Raw genomic sequence first — 23,251 nt, 5'->3', positions numbered from 1 at the left:
CTTGCCTGGAGAATCCCATGGACAGAGGGGCCTGGCAGCCTCAATAAAGGGCATCCAGTTAAATTTAAAATTTTAGGTAAATACCAAATAAATGTTTAGCATAAGTCTGTCCCAAATTTTGCACTGGCCATACTTGTACTATACAATTATTCGTTGTTTGAAATTTAGATCTAATTGGATGTCTTACATTATTGTTTTGCTAAACCTGGCAGCCTGATTGGGGGGACCTGGGGAGAGGAGCCTGATGGACTGTTGTTCCCTTCCACCTCCCCTTGGTCAGTCAGGGAAGGGAGGAGTTTTTGGCAGTGGTGTGGGATTCTATTTTCAGCGTGGGCATCAACACTCTCAGAATAGAAGAGGGTGAGAGATGGGGTGAGGGAAAGAATGTTTTCCAACATGTGAGGGGAATTAGCCCGCAGAGACTGGAAACCTGGACTTGATTCCTGGACTTGTTGAAAACTCACTATGACCTTGGGTAAGTCACTAAATCCTTCTATGGCCAAGTCTCTTGGTGAATCATGCTAGCTTGATATAGGGTTGTGGAGAGGATGAATGTGAAATGAGTAAAATTATTTCGAAAACTTTAGAAAAGCTTCGGAGAAGGCAGTGGCACCCCACTCCAGTACTCTTGCCTGGAAAATCCCATGGACGGAGGAGCCTGGTAGGCTGCAGTCCGTGGGGTCGCTAGAGTCGGACACGACTGAGCGACTTCACTTTCACTTTTCACTTTCCTGCATTGGAGAAGGAAATGGCAACCCACTCCAGTGTTCTTGCCTAGAGAATCCCAGGGACGGGGAAGCCTGGTGGGCTGCCGTCTATGGGGTCGCACAGAGTCGGACACGACTGAAGCGACTTAGCAGCAGCAGCAGAAAAGCTTGGTGCTGGTTCGCTCTCACTCTGAACCTGGGAACACCTGGGGACTCGTCTCCGCAAGCTCTCTCATGTAATCACTGTTTTTAAACAAAACATCACAGCAAAATGTTGTTGTTGCTTTTTTAAATCTATCATCCTCAGTCCCACTAGAAGCTACATGAACTCGGACAATAGCAGAAGGTCTTGTTAATTAAAGAATTGAATGTGTTATTAAGTTCTTTTTCTTCCTCTTCCTTTACAGGCTGTGATGCTCTCTTCTGGGGCATTCACACAAGTTAGAAGCTAAAGTGCTCTAAAAAGCAATATTGCTGTGACGAACTATATTGGAAAAGAATATGAAAAAGAAAGCATAACGAAATTACTTTGCTGTACAGCAGAAATTAATACAACATTGTAACTCAACTTTACTTCAATAAAATAAATTAAAAAAACACAAACATTAAAAATTACAATCTACCAGTTATAAAACAGATCAGTCATAGGGGTGTAATTATAGCACAAAGAACATAATCAGTAATATTATAACAACTTTGTATGGTGTATGTTGTTGCTCAGTCACTCAGTCGTGTCTGACTCTTTGCGACCCCATAGACTGCAGCACGCCAGGCTTCCCTGCCCTTCGCTGTCTTCCAGAGTTTGCTCAAACTCACGTTCATTGAGTCAGTGATGCCCTCCAGCCATGTCGTCCTGTCATCCCCTTCTCCTCCTGCCCTCGGTCTTTCTCAGCACCAGGGGCTTTTCCAGTGAGTTGGCTTCATAAAAATAACTATGTTACTATGTTGTAATGAAAGTAACTTAATATTGTAAGTCAACCAAATGTCCATAAAAAAGAAAAGCTTAAAAAAAGAAGTTATATTCTTCTCTGTTAAACTGTGTTTCCAGTAGCTAAAATTGAAACTAGTGAATATATATATGCCTGTTTCCACAAAGAGATCTGGCAATGGCAAAAGTTTTTTCTTCTTATTTTCTTGTTATTTGTCAGTTGCTAGGTAGGAAAGGATCCTGTATTGCTGCAACCTGGCAAAGTTTTACAAAGCAAGAAAAAGGCAGACAGGCTGCTCTCCTAATAAGAGAAGTATTTTTATGTTGCTGTCAAAAAGATAGATGAATACAATAATTGTATTGTTGGTGAGGTAATTAGGGCAAAACTTTTATTAATTAGGAACCCATTTTCTGAAATCTTCGAAATCACCCCATCTCCAATTCTATCTTTTAGCACTCGGAGCATTGTTTAGTGAGCACTCTAATATTTGCTGAGTGTTAATAAAACAAGGCACTCTAAAAAATGCACATTACATTTATTAAAAATAAATTCAAACAGTTTTAAGGACACCCTGAGGCAGGTATACATGCAGCTCAGTTTCTTATTTCAGATGCAGTCTTTTATTTATTTATTTTTAAACTTTCTATTTTGTATTGGAGCATAGTTGATTAACAATGTGATAGTTTCAGGTGAGCAGCAGAGTGGTTCAGTGATACATATGCATGCGTTTATTCTTTTTCACATTCTTTTCCTGTTTAGGTTGTTACAAGATCTTGAGTATAGTTCCCTTTGCTTTACAGTAGGTCTTTGTTGGTTATACATTTTATTTTTTAAGATTTTTTGTTAGGATATAGCTGATTAACAATGTTGTGATAGTTTCAGATGAACAGCAAAGGATCTGAGCCATTACATATACATGTTTCCATCCACCCCCAAACTCGCCTCCCATCCAGGCTGCCACATAACATTGAGCAGAGTTTCATGTGCTATCCAGTAGGGCCTTATTGGTTATCCATTTTAAATATAGCAATGTGTACATGTCCATCCCAAACTCCCTAACTATCCCTTCCCCCTCCCTTTCCCTTCAGGTAACCATAAATTCTTTCTCCAAGTCTGTGAATATGTTTCTGTTTTGTAAGTAAGTTTATTAGTGTTCTATTTTAGATTCCACTTGTAAGCAATATTCTGTTTTTCTCTCTCTGTCTGACTTACTTCACACAGTGTGACAACCTATATGTCCATCTATGTTGCTGCAAATGGCATTATTTCATTCTTTTCAGTGGCTGAGTGAGTGTATACATATACCGTATCTTCCTTATCCATTCCTCTCTTGATGGACATTCAGGTTGATAGAGAGTCTTGGCTTTTGTAAACAGTGCTGCAATGAACATTTGGGTGCACGTATCCTTTCAGACCATGTTTTTCTCCAGATATATGTCCAGGAGTGTAGTCTTTTAGAAGCAGCATATATATGTCTAGGACTGTGGCTGAGGTCTGGCAATATCCTTAGCTGTAGAAGGAAGTTGAATACATATATGTTTTTTTTTTTAACCAATTTTTTTTTAAATTTATTTTAATTGGAGGCTAATTACTTTACAATATAGTGGTGGTTTTTGCCATACATTCACATGAATCAGCCATGAGTGTACATGTGTTCCCCATCCTGACCCTCCCTCCCACCTCCCCCCAATCCCATCCCTCAGGGTCTTCCCAGTGCACCAGCCCTGAACACCCTGTCTCATGCATTGAACCTGGACTGGTGATCTATTTCACATATGATCTATGTTATTAATGTAAAAACATTATATGATACCTAGATGGAAATGTTTATGTTAAACATAAATTATTTGTCACAATTAAAGAAATAAACTTTAAAAAAATTAGGAATCTAGGATGTATGCTCATTTCACTAGAAATTTAACTCGAACAATTGCATTCACAAAATAATCTTCATAATCATAGCTTTACCATATCTAGAGAACATCATTAAAAGTGTTCTGGGAAATCCACTAAAGTCATTTCCCTTTGAAATTGTTTATTGGTTATTTGTGGGCTATTTTATGATGAGTGAGATCCCACGTAGACTATATCTAGATTTCGCTTATCTTGCTTGAATATTAGATCCTTATGGAGGTGAGAGCGTGTTAATTTTGTTCTCTGGGTCCTGTCACATAATTGACTCTTAGTAAATACTTGATGAGCAAATGAATGAATTGATGAATAGTAGTTTTTCTTTTTTTTGGAGATGGATAGTTTTTAAACTTGGGTCTTATAACTGTGGCTCAGAGAGGTTAAATAAATTCCTCGAGGACACACAGTAAAGATGGTACAGGGATTCCAACTCCAGGACCCCAAGGCCATCATAAGTATTATGTTCAATTGCCTATTATGGTTAATTGTTATGTTTAATTGCCTTTTAAAATGATATATACATACACATGTGTGTATGTATATATGTGTATATAAAATGGAGGTATGTATTTAATACAAAATACTAAATGTCTTAGAATTCAGAGCTATCATCTCATGAGACTTGGGTAATTAGAGGAGGTTTGGGGTAGGGACTGGGATTTGAAATGGGCCTTGAAGGATGGGAAGCGTTTCAATAAAATGCTTCAATAGAATGGAAATGGAGCATCTCATTAGGGGAACAGGATAAACAAGGTGAAGAGGTGCGAAGAGCTCCTGCAGGAGAGGAGTGAGGAGTGAGTGAACCTGGAAGATCAGGTGGGGGAATGGTCTTATAACCCAAGGTCTTGTGTTTTATTTCCATCGTGTATACCAGTATGTCACGCATGTCAATAAAGAGGAGTCTAAACAGACTTAACAGCAGTGAATTATGGATAATTATAGTATGCTAATCTCTTGAAAGTGTTCTGGAGAATTAAAATTCTTTTCTCCGAGAGCTGTTATCTTTGGGCCTGAACCATTTCAAGTGCTTTCCACTGCTCTTTCAAGAATGTAATTCCTTCCCATCTCCTTGCTGTCTGTTCCACTATCGCGGGGCACACAGATGACGTGGAGGGGACGCAGGCAGCCCTGGCAGTCTTGGCTCTGCAGCCCATCTTGGGGGACCTGTCTGGGTCTCCTTTGCTTTCCCAGGACACAGCATGGACATCTGGGCTCCATGTGAGCTTGGTCATGGCCAGCAGGCTGGCCTCAGCAGAAAACATTTCCTGTAAAAGGTAAAGCTAATATTCTTAATGGCCACATTGGAAGGGTTGTTAGCTACTTCCCACAGTGCCTGCCTATCCAGATGAATTCTGATTATTGATAACAGTACATGCCTGGGATTAGAATGATGTCTTTAGGGGTTGGTGGAGAGGACAAACCGAGAGCTGTCTTTTAAATCTAATTGTGTACCACTTCTACCTGAAGACAGTTTAAAAAGTTTTCATTTCCTGAATGTGGATTATTATAATTTTGTCCTCCCTGCTCCAAGGGCTTTGTAAAATCCTGGTGGATTTGAGACACTTGACAAAAGAAGAGTTTAATTCTACATATTTATCTTTGCTCTTAAAATTTTTTTTTCATGACTCCTTTTTTTAAAAAATTTTTATTTTTTTAAATTTATTTATGGCTGTGCTGGATCTTTGTTGCTCTTCATGGATCTTCTCCAGTTTCCACAAACAGGGCCTTCTCACTGCAGTGGTTTCTCTAGTTGTGAAGCACGGGCTTCAGTAGCTGTGGTACACAGGCTTAGCTGCTCCGAGGCCTGTGGAATCTTCCCGGACCACAGATCAAATCCTTGGCCCTTTCATGGCAGGTGGTCTCTTTACCACTGAGCCACCAGGGAAGCCTCTCATGACTCCTCTTTTTTTTTTTGTTTTTAAACTGTGTTTTCATTCTTTTTTATCCCGTATTGTCCGGAGTGGGGGTTGTGTTTTAGTTTTTTCCTAAAAATATCAATTCAGCCATTAAATCTGGAGCTAATTCATCAGTATTAGCATGTAAGACATTTACATTGATGGATTTTTCCTTTAAAATAATTTTTTGGGAGTCTGTACCTGATGATGGTACAGATAGTAAAAAAGCCTCAGAGGGACTTCCCTCGTGGTCCAGTGGTTAAGACTCTGCCTTCCAGTGCCGAGGGCAGGCGTTTGAACCCTGATCGGGAACTAAGATCCCTCATGCTGAGGGGTGCAGCCAAAAATTAAAAAAAAAAAAAAAAAAAGCCTGAGAATTCATGCTTAAAAAGGAAGCTTTTCTCTTATTTCCTTAGCTGTTCATTTCTTGTTCACAGAAGCCCTGAAAATGATACACTGTTCCATGGATATCATTTCAGAGGCTTTTACAGCCCATTTAAGGGTGTGTGTGTGTGTGTGTTTATCCTCTTAACTATTACACACACACTCAAAGGATGGCACCTTGCATGTGGGACCTTAGTACCACGACCGGGGATCGAACCTGAGCCCCCTTCATTGGAAGCTTGGAGTCTTGGACCATTAGGGAAGTCTTGTACGGTGCATTTTGAATTACACTTATTATTATATTATAGATAGTACTGCCTAATTTGTTAAACGATCTACACAGTATTCCATTTTCTAAGCAATTCTTTAGCCAGACATTTTGTTGTTTCAGTGAAAATTCTTATATAAACAGTATTTGTTATAGGTGTGAGCATAACTATTGGATCAATTTCTAAACCTGCAATTTTGAGACCAACATGCATTAAACGTTTTGATAAATAATTCCATATAATGCCTCTAAAGAAGGCATATAAATTTATATTTTCACCAACAAGATGGTAAATTGCCAGTTTGCTTGTTTCACACCAACATGGTGTGTCATCAGATTTTTGGTACTTGCTAATATGAAAGTCATAATGGTATCTCATTGTAGTTATAGTTATTTTTCTTACAAGTAAAATTGAACATGTGTTTTTATGTACAAAAGGTCTTTGTATTTCTTTTGTATAAACTGTTTATCTACTCTTTTACCTATTTTTGGTGACTGATCTTTTTCTTACTGATTTTAGGCATTCATTGTACATTAATGAATTTCTTGTTTATTGTCTGTGATATTTGTTGCAAATTTTTTTTCATATTTTATTCTTCCTTTTGATTTCATTGATTTTTTTTTCACAGCTTTTGGATGCTGTATCTTACTAAAGCTTCCCCAATTCTGAGATTATTTTAAAAAATCTTCCTTATTTTCTTCTCATACTTTTGTGTGTATATGTATGTGTGTATTTACATTGAAATCTTTGATTCATTTAGAATTTAGTTTGGTATATAAATAAAGTAGGGATCACTTACTTTATTTTTTTTTTCAGATGGCTACTCATTTAACACCAACACATTGTTGGTTAATCTTTCTTTTCCTTGCTTATTTGAAAGTCAGTCTTTATAGTATACTAAATTCCTGAATGAATTTGGGTTTATTTCTAGACTGTTCTGTTCCATTGATGATCTCAAGGAAATCTGACGACTTTTAAGGAATTTTTGTAAAATGATTCATAATTTAATTTATGTACAGTGTTTCTTATCAGGGTTTTAAGAAATTTGATTTCTGATTTGTTAAAATTCCTCAAAGACTTTTAGATCTGTCAATGTTTTAAGTCCAACCTTCAGTCCAAAAAAGCCTCCATTCTGTGCTGGTGAAAAATTGTGGTTTCCCGTGCAGACATTATGCCTGAAAACAAAACATTTCACATTTGTTTTATTAACGCTCTTCCTTGTTTACTGTTTTGTCATTTAAAATTGAAATATATTGATGAAAATTACAATTGTCAGCATTATTATGCCTCGTTACCTTGTCATGAAAGATGAAACTTTCAAGTCTTCATTTACATTTTCCTCAGAGTTAAAATTTTTTAAATTGTGGTAAAATAGACCTAACATAATGGAGAAGGAAATGGCACCCCACTCCAGTACTCTTGCCTGGAAAATCCCATGGACGGAGGAGCCTGGTAGGCTGCAGTCTGTGGGGTCGCTAAGAGTCGGACACGACTGAGCGACTTCACTTTCACTTTTCACTTTCATGCATTGGAGAAGGAAATGGCAACCCACTCGTGTTCTTGCCTAGAGAATCCCAGGGACGGGGGAGCCTGGTGGGCTGCCGTCTATGGGGTCGCACAGAGTTAGACACGACTGAAGTGACTTAGCAGCAGCAGCAGACATAACATAAAATTAACTAGGTTAACCATTTCTAAATGTATTTAGTTCAGTGGCACTAAGTACCTTCACATAGTTAGGCAACCATCACCACTGACCATTTACTTTTTAAAATAAATGTATGGCTTGTCTTTTAAAAGACAGAAATCACCTGAGAATGGTATGTGGAATCTTTGGGAAACAAAAGCCGGTCAGTAATTTGAAGCTGATGTGCACAGCGTCTTTCTGGAACACAGACGCGTTCTATAAAAGGAATGTATTTCTTGGCTCTAAATGCCGATACAGTAAAACTGGCCATTTAGAAATTGATCTGAAACTCAGTTCTTAAACTGTCAGATTCAGCCTGAGCTCAGCGTCAAACTTTGGCCTCTACCCCTTGTGACTGTTAGGACCATAGGACACGTCAGCGCCCTCTGCTCGGTTGCTGTGGCCTTCTTTGTGGGATTGTCAAAGGCCCAGTGCTTTTCTCTTTTTTTGGATGAGATTCTCCTAATATTATTTAGATAAATGGATAAATATGTCTTTCACACCATCTGAATATGTGTCTCCTGTCCCCCCTTACCTTCTCATCTTGCTTCAGGTGTCAATGAACCAGCTAATCTGGGAATATCTTTTTTCTAATTGCATGTAGGCATATTCCAGTAGTGCTCTGAATGGAGGTGCCAACCCACCATGTTGCTGCTCACTGCCGCCTCCTAAACATCCAGGCAGGACTCTCCATCCTTCTGAGTGGAGAGGCACTTTCCCAAATTGCAGTGTTGGAGGGCCATATGTTAATGAATGGGGGCAGGAGGGAGTCAATTAAAGGAAGCTCTTGGCCTCTTTCCTGGGGGGAAGTGAGAGCTTGGTGCCGGATCCGGAGCAGCTGTGCAAAATCCTGACCCTCTGCCTGCCCAAGAAGCCTCTTTTCAGCAGATTGCTGCTGTAAGAGAAAAGGAAGGGCCATCACTGTTCCATTCTCCTTTGCTCTCGCATCCTATTTTGTGCATTCTCTTTGGCTGTGCTTATTTGCATAACTTGTCTCACAAAAGTTAAAAATTGTCATCCCATTATGGAAAATGGTAGGACACAGTGGATTGTATGTGTCACTGGAATTAATCTTTGCATCAGAAAAGAATGAAGATTTCTCCAGTCTCCACTTTCTAAAGCATGCTGAGAAGACGCTACAGAGAGGAAAAAAAAAAAAAAATTGGAACGAGCATTAAATGAACCAATGAAAGCCAGTAGATGCAAGAAACATGTTAGAGTCATGGCTTTTGTTTTGTTTGTTTTTCTATAGTTGACTTGAAGCTAAATTGGTCAGTTTTTCTCATCTGTAAAATGAGAATAAGGGGCTTCCCTGGTGGGTCAGTGGTTAAGAATTCTCCTTCCAATGCAGGGGATGTGGGTTTGATGCCTGGGTGTGGATCTAAGATCGCACATGCCAAGGGGCAACTAAGCCTGTGTACTGCTAGAGAGAAGCTGGCATGTGGCAATGAAGGTCCTGTGTGCTGCAACTAAAACTCAATGCAGCCAAAATAAATACATAAATAAAAATGAGAATAATAATAGTATCTTCCTGGTAGGGTGGTGGTGAGGATTAAGCAATTTAACAGAGGGCCTGGGACTGAATAATCTAAGTCCTCGCTAGAATTATAATATATTACCATCATTTCTCAGTCTGTATTTGATATATTCTGAGACATTGGCCATTTTACGTTTTCCTTCTGTTGAGGCACTGCTTCCACTTCTTCTCAAGAGGCAAACGCTACCATGATGCCTCTGTCACTGTGAAACAAAATACAACAAAATAGTTAAGTTGCTCCAGTCGTGTCCGACTCTTGGTGACCCCATGGACCGTAGCCCACCAGGCTCCTCTGTCCATGGGATTCTCTAGGTAAAATACTGGAGTGGGTTGCCATTTCTTCTTCCAGGGGATCTTCCTCAAACAGGGATTGAACCTGAGTCTCTGATGTCTCCTGCGTTACAGGCAGATTCTTTACCTGCTGAGCCATCAGGGAAGCCCATCAAGGAAGGAAGGTTATAAGCTAATTTTGAATTGTCCTGGTTGTTGAGTGGAGAGTGAACTGAAGGCAAAGAGTAAAAGCAGAGGGAGCGTTCGTTCACTGATGACACCTTGGGGTTTTTCTAGTTCGGTACTTCCTTGACTTCTGAATTCTGTTAACTGTTAATGTAGAAGAGAAATTTTGGGCATCCAGCATAGTGATGCTATTTGTACCTTTGCCTTGAGAGTCACAAAATCAAAAGCAACAACTACCATCATCCCGAACAACCACCATTTCATAGAAAAGTGGAGATTCTAACAATGAAAAGGTTGTTGTTTTTCAGTCGCTCAGTTGCGTCCGACTCTGCGACTCCGTGGACTGTAGCATGCCAAGCTTCTCTGTCCTTCACCATCTCCCAGAGCTTTCTCAAACTCAGGTCCATTGAGTCGGTAAGGCCATCCAACCATCTCGTCCTCTGTCTCCCCCTTCTCCTGCCTTCAATCTTTTCCAGCATCAGGGTCTTTTTCAGTGCCAGGTCTTCTCATCAGATGGCTAAAGTTTTGGAGTTTCAGCTTCAGCATCAGTCCTTCCAATCAATATTCAGGATTTATTTCCTTTAGGATTGACTTGGAGAAGGCAATGGCACCCCACTCCAGTACTCTTGCCTGGAAAATCCCATGGACAAAGGAGCCTGGTAGGCTGCAGTCATGGGGTCTCTAAGGGTTGGACACGACTGAGCGACTTCACTTTCACTTTTCACTTTCATGCATTGGAGAAGGAAATGGCAACCCACTCCAGTGTTCTTGCCTGGAAAATCCCAGGGATGGGGGAGGCTGGTGGGCTGCCGTCTATGGGGTCGCACAGAGTCGGACACGACTGAAGTGACTTAGCCATAGCAGCAGGATTGACTGGTTTGATTTTCTTGCTGTCCAAGGGACTCTCAAGAGTTGTCTCCAACACCACAGTTCAAAAGCATCAATTCTTTGCTGCTCAGCTTTCTTTATGGTCCAACTCTCACATCCAGACATGACTACTGGAAAAACCATAGCTTTGACTAGACAGAACTTTGTCGGCAAAGTGATATCTCTGCATAGGGATGATTAATTTTGCGTAGTCTCAGAATTAAGAGTAACTTTGAAATTCAATAAAGGTAGGGTTGGGGCAAATATTGACTTTGTTCCTTTTTTTTTTTTTACTGTTTTATATTGGATCAAAGTTTGTCCTAGCTGCATGAGTATTTAGGAACCACTGATCTAGTTCACCTTTCCAGTTTTGACAGAAATCTAAGTTACAGCATCCATGACAGATGGTCTTCTAGCTTCTGCAGGAATATTTCCCTGGGGGGCATACACACCATCTCACCAGGCAGCCCATCCTGTTGTGGGAGCATCCTAAAGGCTAGAAGCTTCACTGCCACCTCCACATCCTAGCCTGTCCTCTGGATGTGTATGTGTGTGCGTGCATGTGTGCTAAGTCACTTCGGTCGTATCTGCCTCTGCGACCCTGTGGTCTGTAGCCCGCCAGGCTCCTCTGTCCCTGGGATTCTCCAGGCAAGAACATTGGAGTGGGTTGCCATTTCCTTCTTAACTCGATGTGCACAGACCAGAGCTAATCTCTCTTCAGCATTTCAGTGTCTCAAACATCAAAAAGTATCAGTCATGTCCACCTGTTTCAAAAGGCCAACATTTCTAGCTCCTTTAACTAATTCTAACTGGATACAAGAAAATTAGAGATACCAAGGGAACATTTCATGCAAAGATGGCCTCGATAAAGGACAGAAATGGTATGGACCTAACAGAAGCAGAAGATATTAAGAAGAGGTGGCAAGAATACACAGAAGAACTGTACAAAAAAGAGCTTCACAACCCAGATATTCATGATGGTGTGATCACTGACCTAGAGCCAGACATCCTGGAATGTGAAGTCAAGTGGGCCTTAGAAAGCATCACTACGAACAAAACTAGTGGAGGTGATGGAATTCCAGTTGAGCTATTTCAAATCCTGAAAGATGATGCTGTGAAAGTGCTGCACTCAATATGCCAGCAAATTTGGAAAACTCAGCAGTGGCCACAGGACTGGAAAAGGTCAGTTTTCATTCCAATCCCAAAGAAAGGCAATGCCAAAGAATGCTCAAACTACCGCATAATTGCACTCATCTCACACACTAGCAAAATAATGCTCAAAATTCTCCAAGCCAGGCTTCAGAAGTACATGAACCATGAACTTCCAGATGTTCAAGTTGGTTTTAGAAAAGGCAGCGGAACCAGAAATCAAATTGCTAACATCTGCTGGATCATCAAAAAAGCAAGAGAGTTCCAGAAAACATCTATTTCTGCTTTACTGACTACGCCAAAGCCTTTGACTGTGCAGATCACAATAAACTGTGGAAAATTCTGAAAGAGATGGGAATACCAGAACACCTGACCTGCCTCTTGAGAAACCTATATGCAGGTCAGGAAGCAACAGTTAGAACTGGACATGGAACAACAGACTGGTTCCCAATAGGAAAAGGAGTACATCAAGGCTGTATATTGTCACCCTGCTTATTTAACTTCTATGCAGAGTACATCATGAGAAATGCTGGGCTGGAAGAAGCACAAGCTGGAATCAAGATTGCCAGGAGAAACATCAATAACCTCAGATATGCAGATGACACCACCCTTATGGCAGAAAGTGAAGAGGAACTAAAAAGTCTCTTGATGAAAGTGAAAGAGGAGAGTGAAAAAGTTGGCTTAAAACTCAACATTCAGAAAATGAAGATCATGGCATCTGGTCCCATCACTTCATGGGAAATAGATAGGAAAACAGGGAAACAGTGTCAGACTTTAGTTTTTGGGGCTCCAAAATCACTGCAGATGGTGATTGCAGCCATGAAATTAAAAGACGCTTACTCCTTGGAAGGAAAGTTATGACCAACTTAGATAGCATATTGAAAAGCAGAGACATTACTTTGCCAGCAAAGGTCCGTCTAGTCAAGGCTATGGTTTTTCCAGTGGTCATGTATGGATGTGAGAGTTGGATTGTGAAGAAAGCTGAGCACCGAAGAATTGATGCTTTTGAACTCTGGTGTTGGAGAAGACTCTTGAGAGTCCCTTGGACTGCAAGGAGATCCAACCAGTCCATCCTAAAGGAGATCAGTCCTGGGTATTCATAGGAAGGACTGATGCTGAAGCTGAAACTCCAATACTTTGGCCACCTGATGTGAAGAGTTGACTCATTGGAAAAGACCCTGATGCTGGGAGGGACTGGAGGCAGGAGGAGAAGGGGATGACAGAGGATGAGATGGCTGGATGGCATCACTGACTCGATGGACGAGAGTCTGAGTGAACTCCGGGAGTTGGTGATGGATAGAGAGGCCTGGTGTGCTGCGATTCTTGGGGTCACAAAGAATCAGACACGACTGAGCGACTGAACTGAACTGGATACAAATTAGGAAGATAGAAATACACAATGTATGCAATGAAAGTTCCTAAGATTTCTGCTCTGTTACCACTCAGCAGACTTTCAGTGGGTGTTTGGTGTCTGTTCTGCTGTCTAGTCCCACACACAGGAAATAGAAAGTTAGAGGGAAAGTCTCCCTTTAAGCAGATTTGAAGGCTAGCTACTTGGACATCTATTTTGGAATGGAGGCAGGGGGAGGAATTTAACTCCGCACACAGATCTTGATCTCATAACCCCACTTTGGGCATTAACATCATTTGTTTAAGAGAGACCTGGATTTAGGGGACAAATTAATTCATGTTCAAAGCTTTAAGGCTTTAAAAAGAATCCAGCCCTGCTGGTGAGTAATGTCAGGGAGACTATTCCTGACTTAAAGGGTATGTAGCTTTGAACTAAGGCTTGTGAAGGCACCTAGAGTATTACTGGCTACTCAGTGAAGATTTATTTCATTTCTTTCCTTTCTCCCTTCCTGTCTTCTTTTTCCTCCTCCCCTCCTTCCTCCTTCCTCTTCTTTCAATCTGTTGTTGTTTAGTTGCTAAGTTATGTCTGAGTCTTTTCTACCCCATGGACTATATAGCCTGCCAGGCTCCTCTGTCCATGGGATTTCCCAGGCAAGAATACTGGAGTGGGTTGTCATTTCCTACTCCAGGGGATCTTCCTGACCCAAGGATCAAACCCATGTCTCCTGCATTGGCAGGCGACTACTTTACCACTGAGCCACAAGGGAAGCCCTTGAATCTGTTGAGAGAGTACAGTATTTTGTATCTCCATCTTGTCAAAGCATGAGTAGATTTGTTAAATATCTGGTTCAAACTTGATAGTTCTGTGACCCTTATATACTTATGACAAAAATACATTTCTTTAAGATAGTCCTCTAAGAATGCAGTTTCCTAAGCTTTGTACATATTGGACATTCAGTTCAGTTCAGTTGCTCAGTTGTGTCCGACTCTTTGCGACCCCATGAATCGCAGCACGCCAGGCCTCCCTGTCCATCACCAACTCCCGGAGTTCACTCAGACTCATGTCCATCGAGTCAGTGATGCCATCCAGCCATCTCATCCTCTGTTGTCCCCTTCTCCTCCTGCCCCCAATCCCTCCCAGCATCAGGGTCTTTTCCAATGAGTCAACTCTTCACATCAGGTGGCCAAAGTATTGGAGTTTCAGCTTCAGCATTAATCCTTCCAATGAACACCTAGGACTAATCTTTAGGATGGACTGGTCGGATCTCCTTGCAGTCCAAGGGACTCTCAAGAGTCTTCTCCAACACTACAGTTCAAAAGCATCAATTCCTCAGTGCTCAGCTTTCTTCACAATCCAACTCTCACATCCATACATGACCAGTGGAAAAACCATAGCCTTGACTAGATGGACCTTTGTTGGCAAAGTAATGTCTCTGCTTTTCAATATGCTATTTAAGTTGGTCATAACTTTCCTTCCAAGGAATAAGCGTCTTTTAATTTCATGGCTGCAGTCACCATCTACAGTGATTTTGGAGCCCCCCAAAATAAAGTCTGACACTGTTTCCACTGTTTTCCTATCTATTTCCCATGAAGTGATGGGACCAGATGCCATGATCTTCATTTTCTGAATGTTGAGCTTTAAGCCAACTTTTTCACTCTCCTCTTTCACTTTCATCAAGAGGCTTTTTAGTTCCTCTTCACTTTCTGCCATAAGGGTGGTGTCATCTGCATATCTGAGGTTATTGATATTTCTCCTGGCATTAAGAATCCTAATTATAAAAGACAAAGTTCTCTTAGTTTAGCTGTTTATATAATAAGCAAAGTCATAGGCATAGGATGAAAAAAATTCCATTTGGGGGCCACAGATAGCCCCTGTGAGGTAGTGGGACTCCTAAGTTTCCTGTATGTTTCTAACAATTTTGCTTTTTTTTCTTTGAATGCCATGTTGTTGTCTAGTCGCTCAGTCATGTCTGGCTCTTTGCAAACCCCATAAACTGTAGCCCGACAGACTCCTCTGTCCATGGGATTTTCTAGCCAAGAATACTGGAGTGGAGTGCCATTTCTTTTTCCAGGGGATCTTCCCAACCCAGGGGTCGAAACTGTGTCTCTTGCATTGGCAGGCAAATTCTTTACTGCTGAGCCACCAGGGAAGCCCATCAGATGCCATACACTTGAATTTTTTTTAAAGGTGTAGGATGATGATTCTGTCTTCTATGTGGGTAACATTTTTGTCAAGATAAAGTGTGACCAACTTTTGACTTGAATTCCACTGTGTCTGATGTTAAACTTGAACTCCTGTTTCTTTCTTTCTTTTTTTAAATTGATTAATTTATTTTTGGCTGTGCTGGGTGTTTGCTGCTGCGAGTGGGCTTTCTCTAGATGCCAAGAGCCGGGGCTGCTCTCTAGTTGTGGCACTCGGGCTTCTCACTGGGGTGGCTTCTCTTTTCGTGGAGCACAGACTCTAGAGCACAGGTTCAGCAGTTGCGGTGCACAGGCTTTGTTGCTTCATGACATGTGGAATCTTCCCAGACCAGGGATTGAACTTATGTCCTCTGCATTGGCAGGCAGATTCTTAACCACTGGACCACCAGGGAAGTACTGAACTGTTTGTTTTTCTTAGAAATGACCTGGAACATCTTTGTCTTCAGTGTTCACTGCTAATGTTGGGCACTTGTTTAGGTGACAGAGGGAGCAGGTCTTAGGGAGGGTGCAAGTGGCCGGACTCAAACCAACCTCTTCTAGGAAAACCTTCCTGACTTTGAAACTGCCTTCATTATACAGCTGTTAATTGCATTTCATTTGGCCTGTGGACTGTTGTCTGTGCAAGATCTGTGATTACAGTTCACCATGGGTCTTCTGTCTATTGAGCTGGGGTGGTGTGTTCCTTGGATGATAGGGTTAATCTGCAGAGTTCTGAGGCAACCATCCACAGACTGAACTTTCCCACTTAGCATTTTCTCTGGTGAATGCTTCAAAGTTGCAAAAACCACTCCTTCCCCTGAAGAATTTGCTATCATTTTGGGCTTTCTGTCCCCTGTGGAGATGCTAATTCTGCAAGTGTAATGTCAAGAGCACGTTTGCTATTTTAAGCCAAGACATGGAAGTGACCTAAATGTCCATCAACAGAGGAATGGATAAAGATGTGATATATGTGTGTGTGTGTGTGTGTGTGTATCAGTTCAGTTCATTTCAGTCGCTCAGTTGTGTCCGACTCTTTGCGACCCCATGAATCGCAGCACGCCAGGCCTCCCTGTCCATCACCAACTCCAGGAGTTCACTCAGACTCATGTGCATCGAGTCGGTGATGCCATCCAGCCATCTCATCCTCTGTCGTCCCCTTCTCCTCCTGCCCCCAATCCCTCCCAGCATCAGAGTCTTTTCCAATGAGTCAACTCTTCGCATGAGGTGGCCAAAGTACTGGAGTTTCAGCTTTAGCATCATTCCTTCCAAAGAAATCCCAGGGCTGATCTCCTATATATATATAATGGAATATTACTCAGCCATTAAAAAGAATGAAATAATGCCATTTGCAGCAACATGGATGGACCTACAGACTGTCATACTGAGTGAAGTAAGTCAGAGAAGGAGAAATAGCATATGACATCCCTTATATGTGGAATCTAAAAAGAAATGATACGGATGAACTTACTAACAAAACAGAAAGAGACTCATAGTCCTAGAGAAGGAAATTATGGTTGCCTGTACACACTGCTATATTTACAATGAATAACAACAAGAACCCACTGTATGGACATGGAACTCTGCTCAGTGTTACGGGGTAGCCTGGATGGGAGGGGAGTTTGGGGGAGAATGTGTACATGCATGTGCTTGGCTGAGTCCCTTTGTTGTTTACCTGAAACTATCACAACTTTGTTAATCAGCTATACCCCAATACAAAATGAACAGTTTAAATAAAAAAAGAAAAGGAAGAGCATGTTTGTGATTTTAAAAATTTTGTTGTAGAGAATTAGAGGTCCAGTTACTTAGTATTGGGATAACATTTACCATTATTTGTATGCTTTTTTTAACTAATTAAGAAACTTCTAAACATTATTTTTTTCTTTTACTTTTCTTTGCATTTATTTATTTATTTTTTTGTGTGGCATAATATTCCTTGGCCATGTTTATATACTTCAGTTTCTTCTGGGATATCTTTTTCTTCTGTGCAACCTCCCCTTCCAGTTTAGGAATAATGTGTTCTTTTTCAGTGAGGATCGTCTCCATGTGGCAGGGAGAGCTCACGTAAGGGTTGACTGTGAGCTCCAAAAGTTCTGAGCCTCCCCTTGGGGGCTTGGTTCACAAGGATGTGCTCAACGACCAGAGAGTCGACACCTAAGCCCTTAAGTTCAGCATCACTCTCTGCATTTTTGACCACGTGCAGTAAAAATTCAACACTCTTTGTGGGCCACTTGCCCTGTGTCCAGCTCCACTGTTGGGCCAGTGCACACCTACCAACTCCACCATTGTAACAATGGAAAGGCACACACTGCTTCTTGAAAGTGACATCCTTCAGATGTGTGTGTGTGTGTGCTCAGTCGTTCAGTAGTGTCTGACTCTTTGTGACCCCATGGAGTGTAGCCCACTAGGCTTCTCTGCCCACGGAATTCTCCAGACAAGAATACTGGAGTGGGTTGCCATTTGCTCCTGCAGGGGATCTTCCTGATCCAGGGATTGAACCCACAGCGCTTGTGTTTCCTATATTGGCAGGCTGATTCTTTACCACTGAACACCCTGGGAAGCCATCCTTCAGATATGTGGTGGCTTTTCAGTTATGCATACCCTTAGTGGCCTGGGCAGTTTCCTGAATGTTAAAGTGAACAGGAAGATTTGAACCACTTGATTTGCATGATTTTTGTGGGGTTTTCTGGATCAAGTGAATAGCACACCATTTTTAGAGGTCACCTCAGGCTGCTTACTGGAAAACCCTAAATGTTATTTTTCCCTCAACGTTTTTTTTTTTTTGGCCATGTCCAGGGGACTTGTGAAATTTTAGATCTCCAACCAGGGGTGGAAACTGGGCCCTCAGCAGTGGAAGCATGAAGTCTTAGCCATTGAACCACCAAGGAATTTCCCCTCAGCATTTTAGTTTGAACATTTTTAAATATAGAGAAAATTTGAAAGAGTTTTGCAGTGAACACTTATATACCTATGTTTAGGAGCTGGTCAATAATAGTCTTTAAGTTTTGCTGTTAGCAGATGTTAAACATTTTAGATGTTTGAAGGAAATAATCATGAATGTGACAAAGATTTAGCTATAAGGTGCTTATTGATGTCCAAGCATAAAATTGGAAAAATTCTGAATGTTTAATTAATCATTGTTTTTTAAATCCTGCCGTTATATTAGAATCTCTTGGGAAGCTTAAAAAAATACTGGTGGCTGGACCCCTTCCCCCAGATTCATAATTAATTGTTCTGAGGCAGGGCTTGGGCAGTAATTCTAATATGCAGGTAGGATTGAGAACTTCGGGGATAAAAAATACATTTAGGAGTTATTATATAATAAGGAATGGGGGCTTCTCGGGTAGCTCAGCTGGTAAAGAATCTGCCTGTGATGCAGGAGACCCCAGTTCGATTCCTGGATTGGGAAATTCCCCTGGAGAAGGGAATGGCAACCCACTCCATTATTCTTAGCTGGAGAATCCCCATGGACAGAGGAGGCTGGGGGGCTATAGTCCATGGGGTTACAAAGAGGCAGACATGACTGAGTGACTAAGCACAGCACAGCACATATAAAGAAATACTATGGAGCCATCAAAATGATGCTATGGAAGAATATGTATTGACATAGGGAAATGTTCAAGAAATACTGGTTTGTGAAAAAAAACTTAGTTTACTGCATACTATATATAAGAAGATTCTAATTTTATAAGAATGAAATTTTATATCTGCTTATAATTGCTTAACAAGTATATTCCAAAAAGTTAGCAGTGGTCATCTTTGATTGATTGTTTTTTCCTTCTTATTGTTTATCTGTATTTTCCAGATTTTCCATTATGAGCGAACATTTTATTCATAATAAAAATGAGTTACTTAAAAAAGATTTCCCAGGTGTTTATGAAGCTCTGCCAAAAGGCATCAATTTCTTAATGATTTGTATGAACTAGAAGCATAGAGTTTACATAAATCCTGGATGACATATCGAAATTGTCTAAATGGAACTTAAACTATTTAGAAACCCATTAGGTCAGCAGTTCCCAAACTCTGATGACTTTGATCCTGCTTCTGATTGGGGAGATTGTAGAGGGGACCAGGAAGCCAAGCTGAGTCTGTGGTAACTGTCACGAACCACACCTTGAAAACAGAACAGTATGAGTGTTATCAGAAACACATACCAGGGTCTTCCCTGGCAGCTCAGTGGTTAATACTCTATGCCAATGCAGGGGACGGGGTTCAATCCCTGATTAGGGAAATAAGTAAGATCTCACTTGCTGTGTGGCCAAACAATTAAAAAAAAAAAAGAAATATATACCAATAAGAGCAAATCACAAAACAGCTCTCAGATGATGTTTAATAGTATTATCTTCTACTTAAAAGCATTTACTTCTTATACGCCTGTGAACCTCCCAGCTAGAGTCATTCATTTAGCAGGTATTTCTGGGTGTATACTATGTGTCAGGGGCTATGCTAAGTGCTGGAATCCAGTTGTGAACAAAACAGGCTTGACCTCTGCCCACAGAGCTTGGAAAGGTGTCGCCCACCTCTGGCTCCCTGCCACCTTCCTATCACTCCTTGGATGATGTCTTGGTAAAGTCCATCAGGTTCGCTTGTTGTTTTCCCTCCATCTAGGTACAGGGAATATTGACTTAGTTTGGAAAAAGGAGTCCCTTTGATTTGCAATCATTCTTCCTCTCACAATGACCCACTCTGTACATATTCTTGTGACTTTCTTCTTATGTTCCTTTAGAATGTTATGTCTGTCTGTTTAGGCTGCCATGACAAAATACCACAGACTGGCTGGCTTATTACAGTGGACATTTATTTTTTCACAGTCCTGGAGGCTGTGAAATCTGAGATCACGTCCATCAAGGTGTTTGGTTTCTGGTGAGAGCGCTCTTCCTGGCTTGCAGACCACTGCTTTCTTCCTGTGTCCTCCTGTGGCAGAGCAGAGGGTGTGGAAGTGGAAGGGAGGAGCGCAAACTCTTCCTCTTTTTATAAGGGTGCTAATCTCATCATGGGGACCCCACTCTCAAGACCTCATATAAACCTAATTACCTCCCCAAAGGCAAATATACCTTCAAATACACTGGGGTCAGGGCTTCAACATATGAATTTTGGGGCACACATAACATTCAGTCACTAGTCAACTCTTGATAATCAGGGTGAAGCATAAAAACACATAAAACTACTGAAGTCCTGTACCTGTTTATGTAGAAAAATTTGCACCCACAATGTAATGTTTAGGCATACTACCCGGAGAAGGCAATGGCAACCCACTCCAGTACTCTTGCCTGGAAAATCCCATGGACGGAGGGGCCTGGTGGGGGGGTCGCTAGGAGTCGGACACGACTGAGCGACTTCACTTTCACTTTTCACTTTCATGCATTGGAGAAGGCAATGGCCCCCCACTCCAGTGTTCTTGCCTGGAGAATCCCAGGGACGGGGGAGCCTGGTGGGCTGCCGTCTATGGGGTCGCACAGAGTTGAACACGACTGAAGCGACTTAGCAGCAGCAGCAGGCATACTACCACATGCATATTGTAAAATAAAACATATGATACCTAAAACTGACACTTCAAGGGCAAACTCATAGGACTGAGTTTCCCAAACCTTCACAGTTCACAGTGTGCATGGTGTCCCAGTTCCATTCACTAAGTAATTAGGCCCAAGCAACTGTTGTTCAGTCGTTCAGTCTGACTCTTTGTGACACCATGGTCTGTAGCATGCCAGGCCTCCCTGTCCTTCACCATCTCTTGGAGCTTGCTCAAACCCGTGTTTGTTGGATCAGTGATGCCACCCAGCCATCTCATCCTCTGTCATCCCCTTTTCCTCTGCCTTCAATCCTTCCCAGCATCAGGGTCTTTTCTACTGAGTTGGCTCTTCACATTAGGTGGCCAAAGTAGTGGAGCTTCAACTTCCACATCAGTCCTTCAAATGAATATTCAGGGTTGATTTCCTTTAGGATTGACTGGTTTGATTTCCTTGCTGTCCAATTTGAAAAAAAATACACACATAAATTGAAAGAAAAATTTATATTTTTATTAAAAAAAAAACCCTCAGCACAAGTAGTAATAAAATGTATGTCTGCAGGGCTCTGCTTGATTTTTTAAACCTTGGAGTCAGATGGGCACTTCCACTTTCTGTTTCACACTCATTTTTGTGTGTGTGTACTTGCTTTTCATCAAGACAACTTCCAAAAACATAGTTTTGCAAAGACATGACACCATTGAAAGGAATGAAGCTATCTGATGTTGAAACTGTGACCTGCCTTAGGTTAGCAGGTTGTGTCATGTCTGGTGGATGCCAAGTGTCTCTCAAAAATTGAAAAAGTTCTGTGGGTTCCCTGTGGTACCCCAGGGTGTGTGGGTACATAGTCTGAGAACGTTATTAAATATTTAGGGAATCTGGTTCATGTAGGATCATTAATTCCACAAATGAACACAAACTGGCATTATCCTTAGATTTGGTTACTTAAGAGGGTTGAAAGATCAGTCACTGAATCGGCCTTTTAAAGATGCTCCATGGGATTCTCCAGACAAGAATACGGGGGTTGGAAGCCATTCCCTTCTCCAGGGGATCTTCCCAACCCAGGGACTGAACTCAGGTCTCCCGCATTGCAGATAGATTCTTTACTATCTGAGCCACCAGGGAAGCCCCTCAAAGATGCTCAATAATTCCTGAATTGCAGGATGTTACTAAGTTTTATGAAAAAAAATTTTTTTTTTCTTTTCTCAGAACTCTAAATGTGTTTGCAGAAATAAAATAAGGAATATTGGAGAAAACTGTTTTTGTTTTTTCTCTTTTCGTCGCCCTGCAGCATGTGGGGCCTTAGTTCCCCGACCAGGGATGAAACCCGTGCCCTCTGTAGTGGAGCACGGAGTCTTAACCACTGGACTGCCTCAGAAGTCTTGGAGAAGACTGCTTTTTGAATTTGGAAGTTTAATAGGCATATAATACTAAAATTGAATAATATTAGAAGCAAACACTGGCTTTCTGCAAGTCTTAACTATCCTTGTCCCAGAAGAGGAAACTTAGTCATTGAGAGTCCACTGAACATAGAAAACTAGGCAGCCACTGACCTTATTCTGTGGCTCAGGGCAGGCAGAAGCCACTGTTCCCTGCCAGGGAGTGGTTTCCCTGGACTGGGCAAGTGGGTCTGAGAAGGAGTGGGATTTGCAGGCATTCCTAGTCAGGCTACCTGCCCTGGAAAGGTGCTTGCTGGTGACTCAGCAAACAAGGATTCCTGGCTACTCTGGGCAAGGTTGGGAGGAGCCTGAGGGTGTGGGGACAGTTATAGCACAGATGCTGCTGCTGCTTTTTTTTTTTTTCTTGCTACACTAAGTGGCATGTGGAGTTTAAGTTCCCCTACCAAGGATCAAGGGCTTCGCAGGTGGTGCTAATGGTAAAGAACCCACCTGCTAATGCAAGAGACATGAGAGACTTGGGTTCAGTTCCTGAGTCAGGAAGATCCCCTGGAGGAGGGCATGGCCACCCATTACAGTATTCTTGCCTGGAGAATCCCATGGACCAAGGAGCCTGACAGGCTACGGTCCATGGAGTTGCAAAGAGTTGGACATGACTGCAGCGACTTAGCACGCATCACAGTCTAGAACATCAACTCACTTATTTATTATTCAAGCCTCCTACCATGTGACAGGCACCTTGCTAAACACTGAAAATAAAAGGATAAAATATGAAGTCTGGGATCTTACTTTTTTTGATGGCTCCAGTCTTGTGGAATTTCAATTCAATATTAACTTTTTATTAAAAAATTTTTCTTTCTTAGAACCAGATGGTTTTGGCAACTCTCAATTGTGCATTCAGACTGCATCTTTGACTTTTTTTTTTTTTTTTTTTTGACTTTAAGAGTTCTAGTGAATGGGATTGGAGCACAGTGCTTGGAGTTCTTTGTCATCTTGCTATCATCATTAGTATGTTTGAATTGTTCTATAGGAAT

At 41.5% G+C, this 23,251-nt stretch overlaps 1 protein-coding gene and 1 long non-coding RNA gene across 2 annotated transcripts in view; one reads left to right on the top strand and one right to left on the bottom strand.

Annotated features, from left to right (window-relative positions):
- The first annotated feature begins 356 nt into the window (after positions 1–356).
- SLCO5A1 (solute carrier organic anion transporter family member 5A1) overlaps positions 357–23,251 on the top strand; it is a 215,610-nt gene continuing 192,715 nt past the window's right edge. The window contains exon 1 of the mRNA XM_055546211.1: positions 357–475. The gene's annotated coding sequence lies outside the window, so the exon portion shown is untranslated. The remainder of the gene's footprint in view (positions 476–23,251) is intronic.
- Positions 4,678–8,436, bottom strand: LOC129626770 (uncharacterized). The gene is made up of 3 exons (XR_008702193.1): positions 8,315–8,436; positions 7,204–7,270; positions 4,678–4,812 (listed from the first exon to the last, which is right to left on the bottom strand). It is a non-coding gene; the product is annotated as an uncharacterized LOC129626770 (long non-coding RNA).

This window comes from Bubalus kerabau, chromosome 14, assembly GCF_029407905.1.
Source record: "Bubalus kerabau isolate K-KA32 ecotype Philippines breed swamp buffalo chromosome 14, PCC_UOA_SB_1v2, whole genome shotgun sequence".
NCBI classification, from domain to species: domain Eukaryota; kingdom Metazoa; phylum Chordata; class Mammalia; order Artiodactyla; family Bovidae; genus Bubalus; species Bubalus kerabau.
The sequence above is the reverse complement of the archived record's forward strand: the minus strand, read 5'-3'. Positions and strand labels throughout refer to the sequence as shown.